Consider the following 22,614-nt stretch of genomic DNA (forward strand, 5'->3'; position numbering starts at 1 on the left):
GACAAAAGGACTGCTGATGCTGTTGGATTCTGACCTCCCTGCACTCGAAAAGGATTTTCTGGAGCTACAGAACTCCAAATGGCGCGCTCTCAACGGCGTTGGAAAGTATACATCCAGGGCTTTCCAGCAATATATAATAGTCCATACTTTATTCGAAGAATGACGACGCAACTTGGCGTTGAACGCCAAGTACACGCTCCTTTCTGGAGTTAAACGCCAGAAAAACGTCATGATCCGGAGTTGAACGCCCAAAACACATCATAACTCGAAATTCAACTCCAAGAGAAGCCTAAGCTCGTGGATAGATCAAGCTTAGCCCAAGCACACACCAAGTGGGCCCCGAAAGTGGATTTATGCATCAATTACTTACTCATGTAAACCCTAGGAGCTAGTTTATTATAAATAGAACATTTAACTATTGTATTAGATGTCTTTTGACCACGTTACATCTTTGGTCTCAGTTTTGTTTTATTCTTCATCTTAGGAGATCATTGATCACGTTTTAGGGGGCTGGCCATTCGGCCATGCCTGGACCTCTTTCACTTATGTATTTTTAACGGTGGAGTTTCTGCACACCATAGATTAAGGGTGTGGAGCTCTGCTGTACCTCAAAGATTAATGAAGTTCTATTTTCTTTTATTCAATTCTCTATCTTATTCTTATTCCAAGATATTCATTCGTACTCAAGAACATGATGAATGATGATGAGTTAGATAACCCTCATTATTATTCTCACTCATGAACGCGCGTGATTGACAACCACTTCCGTTCTACATGCAACAAGGCTTGAATGTGTATCTCTTAGATTCCCCAACAGAATCTTCGTGGTATAAGCTAGATAGATGGCGGCATTTGTCTGGATCCGGAAAGTCCAACCTTGTCTGTGGTGTTCCGAGTAGGATCCTGGGAATCCGGAAAGTCTCACCTTGTTTGTGGTATTCCGAGTAGGATTCCGTTCATGAATGACTGTGACGTGCTTCAAACCTGTAACCTGCTGGGCGTTAGTGACAAACGCAAAAGAGGGATTCTATTCCAGTAGGGGAGGGAACCAACCGGTGATTGGCCGTACTGTGACAGAGTGCGTGAGCATTAGCTTTCACTGCGAGGATGGGATGTAGTTATCAACCATGGGTGATGCCTCCAGACTGGTTAGCTGTGCGAGTGACAGCCGCATAGGATATTTCCCCGTGAGGATGAAAGTAGCCACAGTTGATGGTGAACCCCTATACAAAGCTTGCCATGGAAAGGAGTAAGAAGGATTGAGTAGAAGCAGTGGAAAAGCAGGCGTCCGAGAGCTCTACAGCATCTCCATTCCGCTTATCTGAAACTCCCACCAATGAATCTGCATAAGTATTTCTATCCCTTTTTTATTAACTCCTTTTTATTCATTATCCATTCCAATAAATCCAATTTTAATCTGCCTAACTGAGATTTGCAAGGTGACCATAGCTTGCTTCATACCAACAATCTCTGTGGATTCGACCCTTACTCACGTAAGGTTATTACTTGGACGACCCAGTACACTTGCTGGTTAGTTGAACGGAGTTGTGAATTCCAATAAAGAAAACCTCACACAGGTGCTGCTCCTTGGAAGCCTTCATCTCAAAATAATTAGAACATGGCAGTGCCATAAATAAGCTTTCATTCAAAATCCAAGAAACATATAAGGTGATCACAATTTCGTCCACCACCACTGCTACTACCCAGGGAAACTCGTATCTCAGATAGTGGAAGTGCAAATCACAATTATCAATAATTCAGCATAAACATGCATGAATTCTCATCCATGGATCAACATCCATATCAGTCATCCGGCTCACGGTTCAGTCCAGAACCAGCCAATATCCATATCATACACAGCCATTCCGGCTCATAGTTAAATCCATAACCAGCCACCCGGCTCATGGTTAAATCCATAACCAGCCGTTTCATTAACAATTACAGCCTTTCGGCCCATGGCATAACAAGCACTTCCACCACCATCCTCCGCATCTCACATAATCATCTTTGATCCTCATTGATCATTCATTTTTCCCTTGCTTCACTCGCAAGTTACCTCTTTCACTAGCCCCTTTTTAAATAGCTAGGCATGTCATAATGATTTAAGACATAAATGGTGAGATCGGAGGCTTAGAAGTATGAGATTTGGCTTTGAAAACTCAAAAATCAACTTTGGGATGAAAAACAGGGCCACGCGTACGCGCACTCCACGCGCACGCGTGGATGGCCTCAAAGACTCATCGACGCGCAAGCGTCATGCACGCTAACGCGTGGATTAAAAATTTGCCAATCGACGCGCACGCGTCAACCACGCGTACGCGTGGGTGTTCTCGTGCCCCAGGCACAACACTGGCACAGTTCTGGCATAACTCTCTGGAAAATGGCTGGGCATTGGGTGCAGCACAATCGGCGCGCCCGCGCACATCACGTGCACGCGTGGATGGAGTTTTCTGGAAGATCGGCGCGTACGCGCCAGGTGCGCCCACGCGCAAGGGGTCATTCTGCTAAAAATTCTTCTAAGTTAAAAGCTGCAGAATTCACAGATTCAACCCCCAATCTTCCGACGGACATAACTTCCTCATTTTAAATCGTTTTTCACCCGTTCTTCGAACGGCATGGACATCCCAGATCCAATTTCATTTCTAAATAGATTTGGCACAAAACAGAGATCCGTAGTCCATGTTATGTCCCGTCAAAGTATGCCCAAAAAACCATATTTTTCATACAAAACCACAAAGTGCCATTTTCAAAACAAGCCATTTCCAACTCTTTTCAAAATCTATCAAAACATGCCAATTTCATCCCTTTTCTTTGAAATCAATCAAAATATATCAAATTCAACATCAAGCCTCCTCAACTCACACATTGACACTTTACCACAATTTACAAAATCACTATCTCATCATTTTAACCCACTTCACCCAAGTGGCTCAAACTCAAACATATTGACATATCATATACTATTCCTCATGCCAATTCTCAACAACACCAATTCCAATAAATCATTATTGTACACAATCAACATCATATTCACCATCAACATGGTTCAACCCACCATTCAACCATAACCAATCATCAAGCATATATCACAACATGCATATTTCTCATACATCATACCACCAAGGCATCAAATATCATCATCACATATATGACCACATCATATATCTCAATCATTCAACAACATCAACAATTCAATGCCTATCTTAGGGCCTCTAGCCTAAGTATTTCCTACCACATTACATATTAGATACGGGAAACCGAAATCATACCTTAGCCGATTTCCCAAGCTCAACCGGAGCACTTCCAAATCACTTATCCACAAGCTCTCAAGGCCTCAAAACCTCTAAGAACAGATTTTTCACCACCAACCCCTTTCCAAGCTTTTCAAAATCACCAATCAAGCTCCAATATTCACACATACACAACCTAAGCCACAATCATCATACCCATATACAACATCTCAAAACCCAAACATCATAGAACAACAAAATTACACTAGGGTTGAGAATCTTACCACACCCAAGGTCCAAGGAGACAAGATTAACCTTCTCCTTCAAGAGAGTTGGGTCCTATAACATCAAAGAGCCCAAAATCTCAACATTTTTGCTCATAAAACTCGAAAACAAGGCTGGAATTTCGAAGAGCAAAACATGGCTTACCTCAAAATTAATTGTATGGGTTTTGTAGAGCTCTCCGCGGTGGACGCGTGGCCGCAAACGGAGCGGCAATCGGAGCTCTAGATCAAAAGTTATGGTGGTTTGAAGATCAAGTGAGAGAAAGAAGTTGAGAGAGTGTTCTTCCCTTTCTCTCCACCATTTCAGCGTGTTTGAGTGTGTTGTGAGGAGAGAGAGTGCTGAAAACTAGGGTTTTGGTTTAGTTATGTTGGGCCAAGGGCCCACTTTGGGTCCGGTTGGCCTGGTTTGGCCCGTTCGGTCCAATCTTGGTCCGAATTCCATAAAATTGGTATCGAAATTCTCGTCTCAATCTCCTCTATCACATTTAGCCATAAAAATCACATTTTAGGCTTTTTAGAATAAATTCTCATTTATGGGTTAATTAGCCGTTAATTAACCGGGTTTTACAAGCGTGGCAGGCCTGTCGGTTCCAAAGACAAAAATCCTCGAAAGAGAAAAGAGGTAAATACTATTCTTGTTGAAAAAGACATAGTAGAGACACCTGAAGATGTCCAAAATTCTGATATAATGTTAACGCTAGAAGACATTCAGGTACCTGAAAATTGTGAAAATGATGAGATCTCGATAAATTATGTCTTTACAGGAAAGAAATGGAACCAAAATAAGACAATTGTCAATGAAATATTTACATATAATGTGGCATTAAATATCATGCATGAAAGTAAGGATCTTGAGCCAAGATCAGTCGAAAAATATCAATAAAGGAATGATTGGCCAAAATGGAAAGAAGCCATGAAGGTTGAATTAGACTCACTTGCAAAACGTGAAGTCTTTGGACATGTAGTCCGTACACCTGAAGATGTAAAACCTGTTGGATACCGATGGGTATTTGTGAGAAAACAAAATGAGAAAAATGAAGTTGTGCGCTACAAAGCCTGACTTGTGGCACAAGGTTTTTCACAAAGTCCCGATATAGATTATGAAGAAACATATTCCCCTGTAGTGGATGCGATAATATTGCATTATTTGGTCAGTTTATCTGCATATCATAAACTGCATATGCATTTAATGGATGTGGTAACAACCTATTTATATGGCTCATTAGATCGGGATATCTATATGAAAGTCCCTGAAGGACTAAAGATATCTAAACCCTCCAATAAATATTCACAAGGGTTATACTCAGTCAAATTGCAAAGGTCTTTATACGGTCTAAAGCAATCTGGACAAATGTGGTATAATCGTCTTACTAAGTATCTAGCAAAAAACGGATTCAAGAATGATGATATCTGCCCATGTGTTTTCATAAAGAAATCTGCATCTGGGTTCATTATAATTGCTGTGTACGTTGATGATTTAAATATTATTGGAACTCCTGAAGAGATTTCAACAATTATAAAAACTCTAAAAGAAGAGTTTGAGATGAAAGATCTTGGAAAAACTAAATTTTGTCTCGGCCTGCAGATCGAGCATACAAAAAATGGGATCTTTATTCATCAAACAACATACACAGAAAAGATCTTGAAGAGATTTTATATGGATAAGTCGCATCCATTAAGTACTCCAATGATCGTAAGATCTTTGGATGTGGAAAAGGATCAATTCTGTCCTAAGGAAGAAAATGGAGATATCCTTGGTCCTGAAGTACCATATCTTAGTGCCATTGGAGCGCTAATGTATCTTGCTAATAATACACGACCCGGTATATCATTTTCTGTGAATTTACTAGCAAGATATAGTTCCTCTCCAACCAGAAGACATTGGAGTGGAATCAAACAAATCTTTCGATATCTTCATGGAACGATTGATATGGGATTGTTTTATCCCTATGGATCCAAGTCACAACTAGTTGGCTATGCAGATGCTGGATACTTGTCTGATCCACACAAAGGGAGATCTCAAACAGGATACCTGTTTACATATGGTGGTACAGCTATATCATGGAGGTCCACGAAATAGACAATAGCAGCAACCTCCTCTAATCATGCCAAAATACTAGCGATTCATGAAGCAAGTCGCGAGTGTTTTTGGCTCAAGAGTTTGATCCAATATATTCTGTCATCATGTGGATTGATTGATCATAAGATAGCTCCAACTGTCCTGTTTGAAGATAATACAGCATGCATTGCTCAACTTAAATGCAGATACATCAAAGGTGATAGAACAAAGCATATTTCTCCCAAATTCTTCTTCACTCATGATCTTCAAAATCAAAGGACAATTGATGTCCAACAGATCCGCTCAAGTGACAATCTGGCAGATTTATTTACAAAGTCACTCCCAAAATCCTCCTTTGAAAGATTGGTACATTAGATTGGGATGCCCCGATTTCAAGATATTAAATGATGTCGACAAGAGGGGGAGACTGTACTCTTTTTTCCTTGGTTACGTTTTTTCCCATTGGGTTTTTCTTGACAAGGTTTTTAATGCGGCAGTCCCTATCACTAAAGGATATTGTACTCTTTTTCCTTCACTAAAGTTTTTTCCCACTGGATTTTTCTTCAGTAAGATTTTAACGAGGCAATAATCCTAAATGGTCATCCAAGCGGAGTGTTGTGATAAGATCTTATGTGGATGCCCATTTCCAATGTAGCTTGGTTTATCAAGGATGAATCCATTTATTGTAGTTTAAAAAATGTCATCATGTGCACCTATAAATAGAGGCTTAAGCCTCTGAATAAAAACACACAGCAACAATAAGCATTCTCTTCTTTCTTTCTACACTATTAATATCTCTCTCTTTATATTTCTTTATTTGTTACCTCTTCCTTATTTATTTATTTAGTTATCTTATAACATATATGTGTATATAGAAAATTTATTCTGTGAAACTCTCAAAGTAACCCTCTTGACAGATGATTTTTTTTTTGTTGATGATAGATGATTTTTTTAATATGATTTCATTTATCCATTTTTTTCGGTAAAAGAAGGGACCTAATCCCAAAAAAGATTACAAGGGAGAAATTATACCGATTATGGAGACCCCATTCCTATCATCAGTCAACAGGTTTAACTCAGATGGTGGGACATTATTTTATTTATTTATCTACATACATGAAAATAATTAGAGAGAATGAATTAGATCTATAAATTTGTTTTCATTTTGCGAGCTGTTGGGTTGGGTTGGAGTGGGTTGGGCTGGGTCTGTGACAGTGGATGGAATTGGTCAAGGTTGTTGAGGTGGTCATCTCATTTCAGCTGTTACCGGTGATAGGGGATAGCAGTTGTTCAGCAACTAAGTAGCTTAAGAGTAGGGGTGACAAACACGAAATCTGCCCCGTTCCGCCAAAAATTCGTCATCTGACGGATTGGCCCGCCCCACTCCACCTAGTGGGATGGTCCTAAATTCCTCTCCCGCCTCGCTAACAGCCGGCTAGTGGGTTCGTGGGCTAAGTCCACCAAATTTCTCTTTTTTATAAATCGTTAAATATTAAATAATATATATAATTTTATACTATTTCAATAAATTTATAATTTTTAAAAATATAAAAAATTAAAATTTTTAAATTACAAATATTAAAGTCTTTATAATCATAAATATATAACAAACATAATTATAAACCAATTTTTTTGAAACAAAATAATAAAACTAATATTATCAAAAGCAAAACAAACATTGTTCAAAACATATAATTAAACATCTTCAAGTTTATAATCAATCAAATATAAAACATAATCCAAAATATAACTTAGAACATCTTCAATTATCATCTTCATCCTCTTGTAAATCAATAACATCATAGATATTTGTAAAAATACGCTCTGACAAAAAAATGCCTGGCTCGGCAGGGAAGCTTGTCCCGCCAAAGCCCACAGATTAGACGGTGCGGGTTAGGCGGACATTTTAAGTTTGGTAGTCTCAAATTTCCAGTCCAACTCGCCTTTTTTGATGGGTTATGCGGGTCGCTCCAACGAATTTCGGCCCGTTTGCTACCCATACTTCAAAGGTTTGTCCTCAAAACGTCAATAGCTAGTAAATATTAGGGCTGTACATAATTAGCTTAATCCAAAAATTAATAAAACTTTTTGGTTAACTAAAAATTTAATTTAAGTTAATTAACTAAATTGGTTTTATACGATAAAATGAGTTATTAATCGATTAAAAAAATTAAAAAATTAGTTTTTAATTGGTTATAAAAATGAAAACACGGTTTTGAAAGAATAATCATTTTTTGGACAGGAAAACCATTTTTTTGAAAAAAGTAAAATATGATAAACCGGTTAAAAAATTATAATCATATTTTAGTTAACCAATTTAATAAAATAATTTTAAAAATTATATTCATATTGTTTAAAATTAGTTAAACAAAATCAAATTTAAAAAATCAATTTTTATCTAGTTAACTAAAACCAAAACCAAGTTCGATAAAACCCTAATTTCAAATTTGATAACCCTAATTTCTTTAACATTTTTTGCCACTTCGCCTCTTGCATATCTCTGTAAGCTGCCGTCATCTCTCCTCCTCCTCTCTCTCGTCGGAGCTCGTTGATGGCTCGCCGGACTTCGTCGAAATGCTGTAAGTCTTTCAAAGCTTGTGTTGCGCAAGGATGTAAAGGTTTGATGTTTGTTCTTCGTAAACATGATAATTTTTATTGATCTATCTGTCTATGGGATTGGTCTGAGTATTTTTCAGTATGATTAAAAAAATTTTGCGCAAAATCGTAGGTGGAAAAAGAAAATGTTTTATGATGCCTCAAGTCAAGAGGTGTTATCATTCTATGTTATCATTCTAATTTGTTTTGGTTGGGTTCTTTATTATATTTGCATTCGTATACGAGAAACAATTACTTTTTAAGTTCCGTAACGTGTATTACATATATCGGCCTGTGTTAATGGGAAATATTGGTAGATTAATCCATTTCTGTTGATGTTGAGTATGGCATGTTATGTTAAATATAAGTAGGCAATTAAGTATCTAACTTTTGTTGTTGATTGTATTATATTTTTCTTTTCAGATTCACGAAAATCCAACCAGTCACAAGCTTGAGCTTGTGTTCAATAACTTCACAATGCGTTTGGGACATCGAGTTGCAAGGTCAATCTTCACTCTTATGCTTAGTTTCTTATATGTTTCATTTATTGTTTGACATTTATGTTACTAGATGTGATCTATTCTAAATTCTGTTATATTCAAATGTATGTATAATTGGAAATATATTGTACTTCTAAGAGTTATTTTTATAAGAATTATTTTGAAAAGGGTGCAAACAATCACAATGATACCTTTCCTATTTTGCAAATTATCAATATTTTCTTTGGATCTTTGTCTGTCTATGTAGCAAATACTTTGTGTAATCTTTTACCCATTTTTTAAATATCCTTATTTGATATTTTTCCCTTTATATATAAAAAGGTTAAGTATTTTTTTCGTCCCTAAGGTTTTGGGTCAAAATCAAAATCGTCCCTGACCTTTTTTCATTATTAATATCATCCCCAACGTTACAAAATATTATAAAATCGTCCTTTATCTAATTTTTGGACAAAAATTCCCTTCATTCGTTCTTTTTCCTTCAACAACACAAATAGAGAGGAGGGAGAGCAAGAAACGAAGAAAAGAACATAGGGAAGGGTGGAGAACAAAAAGAAAAAAAAAAGAGAAGAGGAAGAAGAAGGTGCCGCTGGTGAAAAAGGGCATCGTTGCTGACGTTCTCCTTCGGTGCCGACTCAATCCCGTTCTCTCCTTCGGCACTGACTCCTTCTCCGTTGCGCTCTTTCTCGCACAGCGCGGACCTGCGTTCTTCTTCTCTCGCAACGCCGTGCCTCTTTTCTGCCTCCTGCAGTGTTGCGCCTCCATTCTGCCTCCTTGCCACGTTGCGTCTCCTTCCAGATCTATTCTGCTTCCTGTTCTGCTTCTCTGATTCTCTGTTATGCTTCTTGGAGCTCATCTCTTTCCAGATCTATTCATGTAGCTAGCTCTTCCCCTCTTTCGTTTTAATTTTGGCATGAAGTTTTTAGTTGTTACAGATGGTTATATTGTTGTTGAATTTGTGTTGCTACTTCATTTACTAATTTACAATCCTATAATTTCTGTTGTTGTTGATTTTGGATCTAAAATTATAGTTGATGATAATTGAATTGTTGTTTGATATGAAGTTTTTGTTAATTTTGATGAAGGTGGCGTTGGTGGTGTGCCGATCGTGGTGGGAGGTGTTGCGGCCACTGAGGGAGGAGATGATGCTGCTCCGATGGAGGAAGAACTTCAAGCACGAATGGAGTCGTTTGAGAAGGAAGCGGCGCATGGGTCTACACTCGCCATGGTGGTCGCTGGGCTCATGTATTGGGAGAGAAGGGAGAAGTAGAGAGCCCTTGATTTGTTCCTGAAATCTGCATTCTCTCTTTGAGTTTGAAAGATTGGATTTTTGAAATTTTGTCTTGAATTTGAATGTGGTGGTGTTGTTGTTGATGGATTTTTGAATTTGAATATATTGTTATTGTTGATTCTGTGTTAGTTTTGTTTGCTGTTTTTTAAATTAAAAAAATTAATTGATTTTTTTGTTGTTGAAGATTTGGGTGAAGAGAATGGAGCAGGGAGGCTGAGGAACAGTGGAGTGAGGAGGGTGAAGAAGAGAGATGCCAATGATTTTAAAGCGTTTTTAAACGTTGACGATGATTTTAATAAGAAAAAATGGTCGGAGACAATTTTGATTTTGACCGCATACCTTAAGGACGAAAAAAGTACTTAACCCTATATAGAATGATACAGTCACTTTTTCTACAAGAACCAGAGTTTAAAGGCCGACGAGTGGTCACATTCCACAACCAGAGAGACTTCATATTCTTCCAGCATCATCGATATATATGCATTTGACTTACAAACAAAAGTTGTAAGAACCGAACCGGTAATTAAACTGATAAATTATTTGTTCACTAATTTATTGGTTCAACCATTAAGTTGTTGGTTGAAACGATAGAACTGGTCCTAATTAGTTATGAATTTTATTTTTCGCAAATTTTGCTGCAATTTTAGTGGCGAATTTTGTTGCAGAATTAATTGCGAATTTCATTTCCTGCAAATTTTGTTGCGAACTTCATTGCTGCGATTTTAGTTGCAAATATTTTAATGTAAATTTTGCTACGACTTTCATCACTTGCAATTTTTGCTATGAATTTAATTGCTACGGGTTTAGTTGCAAAAATTTGCTACAAAGTTAGTTGCAAATTTAATTTCCCTCAAATTTTGCTGCAAATTTTATTGTTATAATTTTAATTGTAAAAATTTTGTTGCCAAATTAGTTATGAATTTATTAGTCAAAAATCAACTTAAATTAGTAAACATATTAATTTTAATAATAATAATAATTTCATAAAATATTTTTAAATTAATTGATTTTTTTTAAAAAAATACATATTTCTCACTAAAATTTTTAACTACCCAACCATTACACATCTAAAAATTACATGTTTCCCACTTAATTTTTTAGAAACACTTACACACTAGCAAAAGCAGAGAACATGAACAGTGAAATCCTCTCTTATCACGCCCAAAACCCTAACTACTCCATCACAATCCTTAGCTTGATCTCTATCACCGACGATGTTATCGATCATGAACGTAAGCATTCGCTATTCCTCGAGGGAACCTCCACCAATACTCGTGACCGAAGCGACGACGAAGACGATAGATAGCTCCAGCGACACGTGACTACCTGACTCGTCAAAAAATCCCTCGCTAGTCCTCGTCGAAACCTCCACCATCACAGGCGAAAGCTTCCTCCTCTCCCTTTCATTTCCAGCTTCATTCCAGTTCAGTTATTGCGGACAGATCATCAAGCTCGAACCGGTTTTGCCTTCGCAAACCGTTATAACAACTTCGGGTCGGGTCTTCGCTTCGAGTTGAGGCTCCGACGACACAACACTAGCAACAGCACGCACGTCTTTCTCTTCCGGTAGTAGCGTCGATGACATTGGTTTCACGACTAGCCCTTCTTTGATTAATGTCTGTTTCTTTGACTCGTCCAATTTCTGTTTTATTATGTCAATTCTATTTGATTATATGGTTCAAAATTTTTATGAAGATCTTTTGGATATTTAAAATGGATAGAAATAGAAAACTACCTGATGATTTTATATACTTATTTAATGATAACTAAATTATAACTTGTTGATTATCAATTATTGAAAATTGATTATTTTTAAAATATTAGTAAAGATATCTATTTTAAATTTTAATTTCAGACTTTGGACTATTTTATATTTTTTATTTATGTTCTGCAACAAAATATTTGCAATTAAAATTGCAACAATGAAACCAAGTTGGATTGTTCTAGTAGTTAACTCACTAGTACGCTTAAGCAAGTGTCGAGGGTTCGAATCCCGCCTTGTGCATGCAGCAATTCATTAGCCAGCGACAAACCTTTAAATGAATTTTGCAACAAAATTCTACAACTAATTCTACAATTTGCAAGAAATAAAATTTGCAACTAATTCTACAACAAAATTTTGCAACTAAAACTGCAGCAATTAAATTCGCAGCAAAATTTACGTGTAATGAAAGTTGCAACAAATTCTACAACAAAATTTTTGCGACAAAATTTGTAGCAATGCAATTCGCAACAAAATTCACAAAAAAATTGATTCGCAGCAAAATGCGCAACAATTTTCTCGTAGCTAAATCCGCAAAAAAATGAATTCACAAGAAAATTTGCATAAAAGTAAAATTCACAACAAAAGTTCGCAGCTAAATTTGCAAATTTTGTTGCTGCAGATTTTACTGTAAATTTGACATGACTCAAACTTGTTGTCAAAATTATCTACAGGTTTTGCTGCGATTTTTTTCGCAATAATAATTTACAAGTAATATTTTCCGTCAATCTTCTATTACAAAAAATAGTTGCAAAATTTTTGCATATTGCGAATGATAAATTCTTAGCAAGATTTGTAATAAATTTTTGCATAAAAGATTCGCAGGTAATATTCGCAGCTATTTTACTATTTTTTAGTAGTGTTTAGACAAAATGAAACAAAGTGATTAATATTATATTGCTTAGTAACCCTGTGACACGGTTATATTTATTTTTGTAATATGTATATATAATAGTATGATTAGTTTGGGTCTAAACCACCAACAACATTCAAAACTCATTTGGATGTCAACTTTCAAAACCCAAATTTTATATATAAATAGAAAAAACCATTCCTAATTTACATTATATTCAATATTTTAATGAATAATCTAAAGGTTTAATTATTTGTTGATTTCTATAATTCTGCAAAATTTTTAATTAGATCTTTATACATTTTTTTTAATTGAGTTCTTGATCAAATTTTTTTTAATTGGGTCCTTATACTTTTTCTTTCTTTTATTTGAGTTTTTGTACTAATTTTTTTTAATTAAGTTCCTATACAATTAAACCAATTACTGTCAAGAGAAACCTAATTAAAAAAAAAATTTGATACAAAAATTAAATTAAAAAAATATAAAAATTTAATTAAAAATTTTGTAAAACTATAAAAACGTTATTTAACCTAATCTAAAATAATAATACTGCATTATAATTGGCATTGACATTGCCATCATTACACATAAGAAAGCATTGTATAGCAAAAAGTTGTTCTTGTTATTATTGGTGTAATTATTGGAGAGAAGGTTTTTAATAAGAGAATCATGACTAATAATACTTTCAGAAACGGAAAATGGGAATATTTGCTTCTGTTTTGTCCAAGAATAACTTTTTGTTGTATATATCCTTACAATATGCATATATAACTGCACAGAAGTTATTCTTTTATCAATAACGTATGGCCAACATGTACTTGATAGATAAGAATCATAATTCAGATCATTTTAAAGATATCATCATATAGTCAATAATAAAAGAGAGAAAAAAAAAATAATGTTATCTTTTTATTTAAGTGTGAACACAATAATAAATATATGGGAAGCTTTAAGAGCTTCTAATAATTTCTCGTATCTGTCCAACATTGGAAGGTGGTCACTGGCCATACATGCATATATAAGAGAAGTGTCGGAAAATGGAATGTGAAATATATATAAATAGTAATGCAAGCTTTGAATTTTAAAGTGAACAACGACCGTAACATGCTTTGACATGTGAGGCAAACAATATAAGTAGAAGAAACAAATCGTTACGGCATAGTGTAGTGTGTAATAGTGGGATGTTACATGTTGTGTTAGTCACATATACATATGCAAGTGACAAAAGTAATAATGCATATGTTAGTGACGAGACCACACTATTGATTATATGCTACAGATGACAAGGCACGCATGCGTTGAGTATTTTCAGAACTCAATTACTAAAAGAAAAAAATAAACCAAACATGTTCAAACTTTTCACAATTATTGTACTACCTCATATATATTGCAATAACTGATGATGAATCTATCTATATATGTTTTTTTTTTTCAGCATTGAAGTTAATTTGACTTCGAACCTTTACACTACAAAAAAAAAAAACTATTTTAACATTTTTTTTAACAGTCATAATTAAGTGTAAAAATTAATATATAATTTTTGACAAATATTATAAATATCAAATTTTTTATTTTTTTTGATGAATAATTTGACCGTAAAAAATTACTCCTCAATTTTGATGATCCTCAATTTATTCCACTATTCTTCTTCTTTTAGCTCCGTCAAATTTAGGATCACACTACTTTCAGTTATTCTTTAATTCCAGTATAATGAGAAAGTATAGACATGCATGTTAACGTACATAAATTGCTATAACTTCAGTTTCAAGATCTCGTCTCATTCTTCAACTCTAAAATCAACTTTGTCTTGTTAGGTATTTTTTTTCTCTCTCAAGATTTTTTATTCTTTCATAAATCTGATTCAATTTTTGTTTTGATGCTTCATATTTCAAATTTTTATATTCAAACTTCTTATTACTAATATGTATTAAGGTAAGTATTCATATTCTTCAATCTATTCCCTAATTTATATTTTTTGATTTGATTTTTTATTAATCTATTCTATAATTTGTAGTTTTTTATTTGTTCGTCATACCTAATTGCTCTTGTATAACACTCCTGAGTTTTTAAAAAAATTTAAATAATAAATTATTCATAATTTATTATTTTATTTAAAAAAATTATTTTTTAAAAATTTTATGATATTTTAAATTTAAAATTTATTAACATTTTTAAATAATTTTAATTATAATAAAATATTAAAAAAACAAAAGAATTATTATTATTATTATTAAAGTTCCAAAATAAAATAAAGAAAGGAAGAATTGGCAGAAGCCTTAAGGAAACAAAGGAAGAAAATAAAATAAGGTGGCTTGCAGGCTTATATACATATATAAATATATATAATTCTTACACATGTTTCCTTTATATATATATATATATATATATATATATATATATATATATATAAATCATGGCTACTTAGTGACACTTGCCTTTTTAATCAAACACATCATCATTATAATAAATTTTCTAGTTTCCTTCTTCCTCTCTTGATCACCGAAAAATCACAAGAAAAAGAAAGAGAGAGCTTTGAGTGACAGAGAACGAGAACCACCATGACCGAAAACTTTCGACTTTTAATCCTGTAATTTTGATAAAAAAATGTAATTCGATAAAAATATTCGTATCCTCCTTCTCTACACATTGGTATCACTTTTATTTGGTAGAAGTAAACGATGACGTAGCTCTCCTTCTCCTTGAGTTCGCCCAATTAGAGTTTTAGGAGGTTCAGACGATTTTTGACGTTTTCTTCTTTAGCAGCTCGGTCAGAAAATTTCTCCGCAGCTTCCGTTGTTTTGATTTCGTACGAAGGTAGGATTTTTGATAATTTTATAATAATTATTAAATGTGAATTTGATAAGTAAATATTGATTTGATTGATTATTGTTTGAGTTTGAATGAGTTTATGTTGAATTATTGTTGTTTGCTTGAGATTCTGATTCGGTTATGTATGAACATCCACCTGGGATGTTTTTGATTATTTTGGGAGTAAAAATAGATTTTCAAAAAGCTTTAAGAATTATATTAGCTAATTTTGAATTATTAAAGAAATAACTATGTTTTGAGTTTTATCGAGAAAAGTATTATGTGTGAATTCGATTTATCAAGAAAAAGAGTTTAATGAAAGAGAAATGGATTTGAATTATATTTAAAGAGAGATTTGATGTTTGGAAAATACATGGGTAGTACGCAAGGGTTGTAGTTTAGTCCCACTTGCTCCGGGTATGAGATGAGGAAGAAGAATTATAAATACTGAGTTTAATTATGGAGTTTTGAATGAATATGAAAGAACTGAAATGATAACGAAAGTAACAATAAATTTTGAATGTGATGCCTGGGTACTAGCAAGGATTGTGGTTCGTCCTACTTGCTCTAGGTCAATGACTGTGACCCTTGGGTAGTAGCAGCAGTAGTGGATTATTCCACTTGCTCCAGGTTGAGCTTTTAAACACCCACCTAGATAGTAGCTGTAGTAGTGGGTATTCCGTTGGCTCTTGGTTAAGCGGGTAGTAGCAAGGGGGTTGTAGCTCAAACCCATTTGCTCCGCAATGGGTGTTTCTATCCATGGTTAGTTACCAGGACGTGTCGGGTTGGCTATATAACCAACAGATGATATCATCAGCCATAGGACAGACATCGATCGTACTTGTTTGCACATATTTATTTGTGATTGTGTTTTCTATGATTGTGTGTGCTTGTGATTGAATTCTATATTCTGTAATTGTTGGGATCATACTTTAATGACTATTGTTATTGACTGAGAACTTAATGAAATAAACTTAACTTCTAACCCCGACCCTACTAAGAACTCCCCAGTTCTTATCCCCTATTTCCAACTCTTTCAGCTACAGGTGCGAAGGTTTAGTGCGGAGCTACAGGAGCATAGAAGATTGAGTTTACGAGTTAAGTTCTTAGATTTTATTTTTCCCTCGTCGTTTATTGTTTTTGATTTTTAGAGGGGTAGGATTTGTTTTTGAGAATATATATATATATATATATATATATATATATATATATATATATATCTGTGTGTGTGTGTATGTGTGTGTGTGTGTGTGTGTGTGTGTGTTTTCTTAAAAGTTTCGGTTCGGATTCTCAAAGGCTCAATATCTATATCTTTCAGCTACAGGTGCGAAGGTTTGTGCGGAGCTACAGGAGCATAGAAGATTGAGTTTACGAGTTAAGTTCTTAGATTTTATTTTCCCCTCGTCGTTTATTGTTTTTGGTTTTTAGAGGGGTAGGATTTGTTTTTGAGAATATATATATATATATATATATATATATATATATATATATATATATGTATATATATATCTCTGTGTGTGTGTGTGTGTGTGTGTGTGTGTGTTTTCTTAAAAGTTTCGGTTCGGATTCTCAAAGGCTTAATATTAAATATAGATAGTATAAAATAACAAGATTTAGAGGTAAGTAACGCCTGACCTTTAGTAGGATCATGAGGTGTTAAAAGTTAGGGTGTTATATTATGGTATCAGAACAGTTCATTTCTGTTAGAGCCTTGGGAATGGACTAACTATGCTTCACTGCATACTCTAAGTGTCTGTCATGCAATAGAACTTGTCCTAATAATAAGAGTTTGAGTTTCAGATGTATGACTGTCTATTGACTAATGCTGTTAGTCGACCGTTGCATTCCACATGGTATTAAGTTTGGCAAACTTAATACTAATGACTTATGTATATAGAAACACTAATGAGTTATCAAGAACGAAATATAAGTAATAAGTAATGCGAATTACGGGGTTTGAGAATGTTAGAAGTTATGTTTTAAGGATTCGTTTCGAAATATACCCTTTATTCATGCTACACAAACTCGTGCCATTTCTTCCTTCATTATCTTCATTAGAATTCTCTTCCTTGGATTTTTTCAAAATGTGATTTGATTATTTTCCAACCATAACTTATCATTCCTGTGTACCTTTGTTTCCCGATAAATCTAATTGCCTACTTAACTTCTTTCGAATATTATCTTTGACACTGCGTATATTTCTCTTCATGGATCCTAAGGGAACAAAGGAAGAAAATAAAATTCCAAAAAAAAGGAAGAATTGGCCGGAGCCTTAAGGGAACAAAGGAAGAAAATAAAATAAGGTGGCTTGCACGCTTATATACATATATAGATATATATAATTCTTACACATGTTTCCTATATATATATATAGGCCCTATCGATTAGTATTATACAAAAGAAATCCATTATAGACACTAATATAATTAGATCTGCTCTTCATAGACAAACTTGAGATTTACGATCCCAGGTAAGATCGGTTCAGGATCATGGGATCCTTTTCTATCAGATAGGAAGGGCTATTTCAAAAAATGTACTTCTAAGTAATTGCTCCATATATAAACCATGGCTACTTAGTGACATTTGCCTTTTTAATCAAACACACAATCACCATAATAAATTCTCTAATTTCTTTCTTCCACTCTTGATCACCAAAAATCACAAGAAAAAGAAAGAGAGAGCCTTGAGTGAGAGAGAACGAGAACCACCATGATCTAAAATTTTTGGTTCTTGATTTCTTGAGATACGTAACTCCGATAAAAAATATAATTCGATAAAAGTATTCGTATCCTCCTCCTCTATGCATTGGCATTACTTTTGTTTGGTAGAAGTGAACGATGACGTAGCTCCCCTTCTACTAGAGTTCGGCCAATTAGAGTTCTAGGAGGCACAAACGATTTCTGACATTTTCTTCTTCAACCGCTCAATCAAAAAGCTTCTCTGGAGCTTCCGTTAGTTTGATTTCGTACAGAGGTAGGGTTTTGGTAATTTTATAATAATTAAATGTGAATTTGATAAGTGAATTTGAATTTGATTGATTATTCTTTGAGTTTGAATGAGTTTATGTTGAATTATTGTTGTTTGCTTGAGATTTTGATTCGGTTATATATGAACAACCACCTGGGATGTTTTTAATTATTTTGGGAGTAAAAATAGATTTTTAAAAAGCTTTAAGAATTATATTAGCTAATTTTGAATTATTAAAGAAATGACTATGTTTTGAGTTTTATCGAGAAAAGTATTATATGTGAATTTGATTTATCAAGAAAAAGAATTTAATGAATGAGAAATGTATTTAAATTATTTTTAAAGAGAGATTTTGATGTTTGGAAAATACCTGGGCAGTATGTAAGGGTTGTGGCTTAGTCCCACTTGCTTCGGGTATGAGATGAGGAAGAAGAATTATAAATATTGAGTTTAATTATGGAGTTTTGAATTAATATGAAAGAAGTGAAATGATAATGAAAGTAACAAGTAACAACAAATTTTGAATGTGATACCTGGGTAGTAGCAAGGATTGTGGTTCGTCCCTCTTGCTCCAAGTCAGTGATTGTGACGCCTGGGTAGTAGCAGCAGTAGTGGATTATTTCACTTGCTCCAGGTTGAGCTTTTAAACACTCGCTTGGGTAGTAGCCTAGTGGGTATTTCATAGGCTCTGGGTTAAGCAGGTAGTAGCAAGGGGATTATAGCTCAAACCCACTTGCTCCGAAATGGGTGTTTTTGTCCATGGTTAGCTACCAGGACGTGTCGGGTTGGCTATATAACTGACAGATGATATCATCAGCCATAGGACAGACATACATGATACTTGTTTGCACATATTTGTTTGTGATTGTGTTTTCTATGATTGTGTGTGCTTGAGATTGGATTCTATATTCTGTAATTGTTGAGTTGGATTGTACTTTGTTGACTATTGTTATTGACTGAGAACTTAATGAAATGAACTTAACTTCTAACCCCGATCCTACTAAGAACTCCCCAATTCTTACCCCCTATTTCCAACCCTTTCAGCTACAGTTGCGAAGGTTTAGTGCGGAGGTACATGAGCATAGAATATTGAGTTTAGGAGTTAAGTTCTTAGATTTTATTTTCCCCTCGTCGTTTATTGTTTTGGTTTTTAGAGGGGTAGGATCTGTTTTTGAGAATATTGGAATAAGCCTATGTATATTGATAAATCCCAATTTTGTGGTTAATCTTGTACTTAATTTAGGAGATTTTATCAACTTTTCTCACACTTATTCATACAATTTGCATGGTTTTAAGATTCTTTCCTAATTTTGTGCTATGAATGAAAACCTGCTTCTAAGGCCTTAAAATCACTAATTTTTAATCCTCTCTTACTACCATTCGATTCCGTTATGTGTTTGTTAAGTGATTTCAGGATATATAAGGTAGGAATGGTTTAGAGGATGGAAAGGAAGCATGCAAAAGTGGAAGGAACACAAGAAAATGAAGTTTTGAGAAGCTGATGCCGACGAGCATGCATGGACGACGTGTGTGCGTGATCTTGCCATACTCCAAGCGACGCGTACGCGTTACATGACGCGTACGCATAACCAATGCATCTTCTCAGGGACGCGTATGCGTGGTTGACGCGTACACGTGACGAGCGGCACGTGCCTCACTAAATTGAAATCGCTGGGGGCAATTTTTGAGCTGGATTTTGACCTGGTTTCAAGCCCAGTTCGAGGATAAGAGGGTTTTTCTTCAATTTAGTTTTTCTTTACTTTTATTTGTTCAAGCATTTTACTTTTGTCAATTCCTTTATTTTGTCAATTTTAGTTTATGAACTCTTTTGTTGATTTCCATTTCCTTTTAATGCAATTTATGATTCCATGTCTTTTTAATGTTTGCCTTGATCTCTATTGTTGATCTCTTACTTTGATTAGTTATAGCTTCCTTTAATTCTTGCAATTGATGATGTTTACTTTTATTGCCCTCTATGTGTTTGATGAAATGTTTCTTTTAGTCATGCGTTAGATTTTTCTTCTCTTGGCTTGAGTTGAGTAATTGGAGATGTTTGAGTTATCAAACTCTCTTATTGATTGATAATTGGAAGTTGCTAGTTGATTTGAATGCCACTAAAGCTAGTCTTTCCTTATGATTTGACTAGGACTTGTGGACTCAAGTTGATTGTATCCACTTGACTTTCCTTCATAGTTAGAGGTTAATTAAGTGGGAGCAATGGACAATTCTTGTCACAATTAATGATGATAATGAGGATAGGACTTCTAGTTCTCATCCCTTGCCAAGAGCTTTCTTAGTTGTTAGCTTATTTCTTTTGTTATTTACATTTCATGTCTCTTACTATAAAAACCCCAAAACATTTCTTCGGAGCCAATAATGAAGCACTTCATTGTAATTCCTAGGGAGAACCATCCGGGATTAATACTCTCGGTTATTTTTATTGGGGTTGAACTAGTGACAACCATATTAAAATTTGATTTGAGGATTCATTGCTGGTTTAAAACTATACTTGCAACGTAATGATTTTTGTGAAATTCTTTACCGACATAAAATCCTCCGTCAAATTTTGGCGCCGTTGCTAGGGAATTGCAATGGTGTTATGTTATTGGCTATTGTGAATATGTTCATAGTGTGAATATCTTGATTTTTGGTTATTTTGTGATTTCGCTAGTAATTAGGAGTTTGCTTCTTCTTTGCTTTTTGTTATTCTTTGTTTTGATTTCCTCTTTTCCATATGAATTCTCATCTTTGTAGTTTTGGATATGGTTATGGCTATGTTGTAGGTAATGAAAACTTCAATGATGGCTCACATTATGGGAGGGAGGAATTCATGAGAAGGGAGCCACACCCATATGAGCAATCACCATGGCAACCTCCTCAATCAAGCTACTATAATTGCAACCCCTCCTACAATGCATATCATTCCACTGGATATGATGTTTCTTATCATGATTATGCCACTCAACCACCATCATTCCATGCACCATACTCTCAACATAGTCCTCAAATACCATCATTCCAACCACCATATTTCCAATCCACATCTTATTTCCATCAATCACCTCCATACAATCCTAATCCATATCTTCCATATGCACACACTTATAACAATTATGAATAAGCACCCATGGAACCACCACCACTTCAATATCATTACCCTCACAACCCTTTTTTTCCCCCCAACCAAGCCCCTAAGGATGATAGCCTTGGTATCATTCCTCAAGAGCAAGAAGAGCTCCAAACCGCATTCACCGGTTTTACCTCTACCCTCCAAGAACTTATGTCCCATATACTCCCACCTTCTACTAACAACCAAAACACCTTTCAATCTCCAAGCTTTGATGAACCTCCTTTCCAACCACATGATGAATTCTCCTTTTCATCACAACCCTCTATGAAAAAATATCCATGTCCATCAATCCAAGAGCAATATGATCCTACTTATGTTAGCGAAGTGGAATAAGAGCCAAATGATTATTTCAAGGAAGAAATGGATCGGCTTCAAGCAACCATCCATCAAAAGTTGGACTCATGGGATTCATGCCATAAGCAAAGCAATTCCACAGATGATTCTGGAGAATCAACCAAAGAGAAAAGTATGAGGAAGATTTTAGAGGCTCAACTTGAGAATAAAGAAATGGAGTGTGTTTTGCAACAAGTGAAAGGGATGGAGATTGTTAAAGAAGAAGAAGTTGAAGAAGATCTAGGGGAGGTTGAACAAGAAGGAAGTTCCATCATTGAAGACAACTCTACACCAAGTAACAATGGTGATCTTGTTGAAGCTTCTTCCATGAGATGTGAAACCGATGTTGAGGAGAAATGTGCACAGCCTCCAATACATACTTTGATTAATGAGAAAGAGTTAGAAGAAGTTAGAAAACAAGAAGAAATTTAAAAAAGTTGTCAACAGATGGAAGTCATCAAGGAAAAGCCAAAGGAAGTGGAGCTTATAATGTCAAGACCATTAGGTATCTTCCTTGCTAAGTCACCATCCAAATTACATGTTGAATGGGTAATCATCTCATCTTTCAATTTCCTTGATCCATATCAATATTTATGATTAGAAACGGAGGGTCAATTAAAACTCTTTGTGGGTTAGAGAGTAAGAAATAGTTAGATGTTGGTGGGCAATTTGAGTCAAGGTGCATAGGGGATGGAAGTTCAAACTTTGAAATCCAAAAGTGGAGTGAAGCTCAATTCTATGGAATTAGGATAAGGATTAGGAGTTCTAAGGAGAATTCAAGAAGTTTGTCACCCAAGTCACCCAA

This window comes from Arachis stenosperma, chromosome 6 (assembly GCF_014773155.1).
Source record: "Arachis stenosperma cultivar V10309 chromosome 6, arast.V10309.gnm1.PFL2, whole genome shotgun sequence".
NCBI lineage: Eukaryota > Viridiplantae > Streptophyta > Magnoliopsida > Fabales > Fabaceae > Arachis > Arachis stenosperma.